The following is a 4,103-nucleotide window of genomic DNA, read 5'->3' on the forward strand; positions in this document are numbered from 1 at the left end:
CCCAGGTGCCCAGGTGTGCGCCCCGCCCGCTGACGTCACTTCCGCCGCCCGCCGGCCCCGCCCCCCCGCGCCCGACCCACCCCCACCCCCACCCCCACCTCCAACCCCCACCCGGGCCGGCCCGGGGCCCCCGCGGGAGTCCCCGGGGCGCGCGTGAGGTCCCCGCGTTCCGCGTGGGGCGCGCGCACCTGCTGGCCGGACCGGGCAGGTGCGTGGGCTCAGGTCGCAGGAGAGTCCTGCGCGGTGGTAAGAAGCGGGCGGCTCGGCGCCGGTTTCCCCGCGGCCACCACCACTGGGCACAGCTTTGCCAAAAAAGGGAAAAGGTAGCCAACCCCCCCGCCCCCCCCCCCGGAGACTGACCTTCCCACCGGCCACGGATCCTGCTGGGAGGTCCCCGGGCTCACCTCTTCTCTCATCAGGGGGCCTTCAGCTCTGCACCTGCGGAAGCTCCCGGACCTGCCACCGCTGTCCAGATGGAGAACTGGTCCACCACCGAAGGACCCCTCCTGCACCCCTCTTTAGAGCTGAACCCCCGAGCCCTGGCCCTCACGCGTCTTTTTCCTCTATTTCTAAAATTGTGTTATTTCGAAATATGTGTTTGCACACAGGAATCACACAGCGTGGGATCTTTTGCAACTGGATTTTTTTTTATAAGATTTGATTTATTCATGAGAGACACACAGACAGAGAGAGGCAGAGACAGACAGAGGGAGAAGGCTTCCCTGCGGGGAACCTGATGCGGGACTCGATCTGGGGACGCTGGGGTCACACCCTGAGCAGAAGGCAGATAGATGCACAGCCCCTGAGCCACCCAAGTGCCCCTGGAACTCGCTTTTTTTTTTTTTTTTTTCCACGAAGCATAACTCCCTGGAAATTAGTTGTCTTGCTTTTTTCTACACGGAAGGTTCCACATTGGAAGTAACTTGTTTTCTTTTTTTAATCACCCCAACAGCAAATCTCAAGCACGCTTGAAAGACGGTAGGGTTCCTGCATCCTTTACCAGAGAACAGTATCTTTTGTACACGTGGAATAAATCAGAAGGAAAGATGTGTTTTTTTCCACCGTTGGGAGAAAAAAAAAAAGTCCCCAGCCCTGAATGAGCTGATATCTGAGTCAGAGGTCAAGCAGTGTGACTGCAAACTTCCAGCCTAAAAACCACTGTACATTCAGTCCTGCAGGAGTGTAGAGTGAGGGGAGATTTGTTCTGGGCCCGATGAGGTGAAGAATGGAGGTAGGACCGGGGAGGGGGTCAAGGAGGGGGTACTCTAATGCACTATTTTTGTGTTACCCAAAGAAGGAGAACCTAGGTGGCATGTGGAAGCCTCAAACTTATTTCTATGGGTTTTACCTTCCACGGGGCATATGCTTGTCTTATTTTACAGCCAGTAATGGAACTCTGGGGCTGCAGACTGCCCCCTCCCTGACAGGGGTGCTCTTCGGAGAGTGCTGACCCCTCCAGCACACCCCCACACCCTCCCACCCACCGTGGGCCTCTTAGGAAGGAAGCCGAGGCCCACTCCTCCTTCTCCCCATAATCTTAAACTCAGGATTGATCTCCTGGAGGAGACTGGAGCGGCCAGTGGTTATGGATTGTAGCAAATGTAACTAAACATTTACACTCACATCTTAAAAATAATTGGGATTTTAAAAAGACACCAAGATCACGTGAAAGTAAACATAGTGGTTGTTTTGGTGGAGAAAAACAATGAATCGACAACTAGAAAATGAGTCACTTGGCGACACTGTTTCCGGAACTCAGCTAGAGGCACCTTTCTCCAGACTTCCTGTGCTCTAGAATCTTCCTGCAAGAGGTTCAGCAGCATAAGTGACTAACCGCCCACACCGTTCTAGTAATAAAATACAGCAATTTCATTTATTTAATCATCTGGTGCTTCACTTAACAAATATTTATGGAGTGGCTGCTGCAGGCCCCGCGCTGGGTCCCTGGGCCGACAACCAGAGCCCGCAGCAGCCTGGGTAGACGGTCCCCAGCAGCAAGCCGACAGGTACAAAGATCAAGGCGAGTTGGGTGGACCCGGCTGGCTCCTCCTTGGACTTGGCGGCGTTCCTCACGCAGGCCACTCACCCCAGTAGGAAGTTCAGTATTTTAATCTGTAAAAGGAAAATAAAGTAGCTTGCAGGATTGTGAACAGAGCCCAGGCTCTAGAGCCTATGGGATTATAGGGGAGTGTTGTTTATGGTAATGGTCGCTGGTCACAGGCTGGCATTTCTAAGTATATTTCAATAATTTAATGATTACAGTTTCAATAATTTAATGATTATTTTACCATTGTGTATCTTATAATGTGAGGAGACGAGCCTTGGTGGCTGCTCCGTGCCCATTGAAGAAAACTCCAAAGATAGTTGAGAAGTAGAAGATATCTTACCATTTTTGACAGAAAAACAAACAAACTTGCTTTATACTGAGGTATGGTGACACTCAAGTGCTTAAAGAGAATAAATATTTAGTTTTATTTTGTTGTGCAGATATTTAACACAAATACATGGCAAGTACAAGTGACAGGTAAAAAGATCTAAAATGAACACGGCAAATCAGTTAGTTGAGGTGCTCTAAATCACTGAAAGGACACAATATAAAGATCGTCATTTTTGAGTGTTCTATCACTTAGAAGCTTTAAAAAAAATTAATACTAACATATCATTTTAGGTATGAGATTAAGCATAAACACATTGGAATTTAAAGCTTTTAACTTAGCTTTAAAATACAGTAAGTCAAAAAATAAAAAATAAAAAAATAAAATACAGTAAGTCATCAGAATATTATTAAATAAGGCAAAATGTATATTAAGGTGAATTTTCCATCTTAATGAGCGGTAGCAATTTTCATCAAAAGAGAAAGCTTATCCATAATTCTGTAAGCACACCTATTCTCTGAAATGATTGAATCCACTACGCGGTCAATGAAAACCTTTCATCAAGGCATATAATATATTTGCCTCGCTTCTAATATATTTTAGGGAAAAATAGAAATGGACTGACAAATATGTGAGTGCAAGCCTTGCAGCCCAGACTTGGAAGTGGCCGTGGGGAGGGTTAGTGGCCAAGGCTGCGCACAGCCCGGGTGGCCCCCGCGCCCCCAAGAACTCAGCGCAGAAGTGGGACCCCCCCCCCCCGGGGCTCCAGGGCAGGGGAGGGGAGAGGGGAGCCCCCGGGGAAGTGACAGCCGACCTGTCCCGGAGCTCGGGGGGCCGAGGCGGGCAGGGCCCTGGGCGGGAAGGGCGAGCCCCGGGACTCTGCGGCCCTTCCCCGACCGAGTGGCAAGGCTGCGGCGTCCTACCTCGGGGGCCTTGCAGCGCGAGGGGCGCCCCCCCCAGCCCCGTCCAGGGCCCCGGGGTGCCCGGCGGCCGGAGGTCCCCTTCTCCCCCTCGGGGGGAACCCGCCGACCCCGCCGCCCCGCAGCAGGCAGGTGCCCCTGCCTCCGGTGGCCGCGGGGGCCGGGGAGGGGGGGCGCGCAGGGCGTGGGCCGGGTGCTGGCTCCCCTCTCCCACCCCTGCCCCCGCCCCCGCCCCTTCCCGGCTCCCGGGACGCTCCCCCGGGTCCCGCCCTCTGCTCGCCTCTCCCCTCCCCTGCCCCCGCCCCTCCCCCTCTCCCCGGAGGCTCCCCCAGGTCCCGCCCCTCCCCATGCTCGCCTCTCCCCTCCTCCGCCCCTCCCCCAATCCCCGGGAGGCTCCCCCCAGGTCCCGCCCCCACCATGCTCACCTCTCCCCAACCCCGCCCCCGCCCCGCCCCTCGCCCACTCCCCAGGAGGCTCCCCCAGGTCCCACCCCTCCCGCTGCTCGCCTCTCCCCTCCCCCTCACCCCTCCCCCACTCCCGGGAGGCTCCCCCAGGTCCCGCCCCTCCCCATGCTCGCCTCTCCCCTCCCCTGCCCCCGCCCGCGCCCCGACCCCTCTCCCCCCGCCCCTCTCCATCTCCCGGGGGGCTCCCCTGGGTCCCACCCCTCCCGCTGCTCGCCTCTCCCCGCCCCCTTCCCCGCCCCTCCCCCCCTCCCCGGGAGGCTCCCCCAGGTCCCGCCCCCACCATGCTCGCCTCGCCCCGCCCCTCGCCCACTCCTCGGGAGGCTGCCCCTGGCCCCGCCCCCGCC

The 4,103-nt window shown here is 56.3% G+C and overlaps 1 long non-coding RNA gene across 1 annotated transcript; it reads right to left on the reverse strand.

The window, feature by feature from the left end:
• Positions 1 to 1,543: 1,543 nt before the first annotated feature.
• Positions 1,544 to 3,457, reverse strand: LOC140621719 (uncharacterized). The gene is made up of 2 exons (XR_012021482.1): positions 3,299 to 3,457; positions 1,544 to 2,112 (listed from the first exon to the last, which is right to left on the reverse strand). It is a non-coding gene; the product is annotated as an uncharacterized lncRNA (long non-coding RNA).
• Positions 3,458 to 4,103: the final 646 nt, after the last annotated feature.

Source organism: Canis lupus, chromosome 30 (genome assembly GCF_048164855.1).
Source record: "Canis lupus baileyi chromosome 30, mCanLup2.hap1, whole genome shotgun sequence".
NCBI lineage: Eukaryota > Metazoa > Chordata > Mammalia > Carnivora > Canidae > Canis > Canis lupus.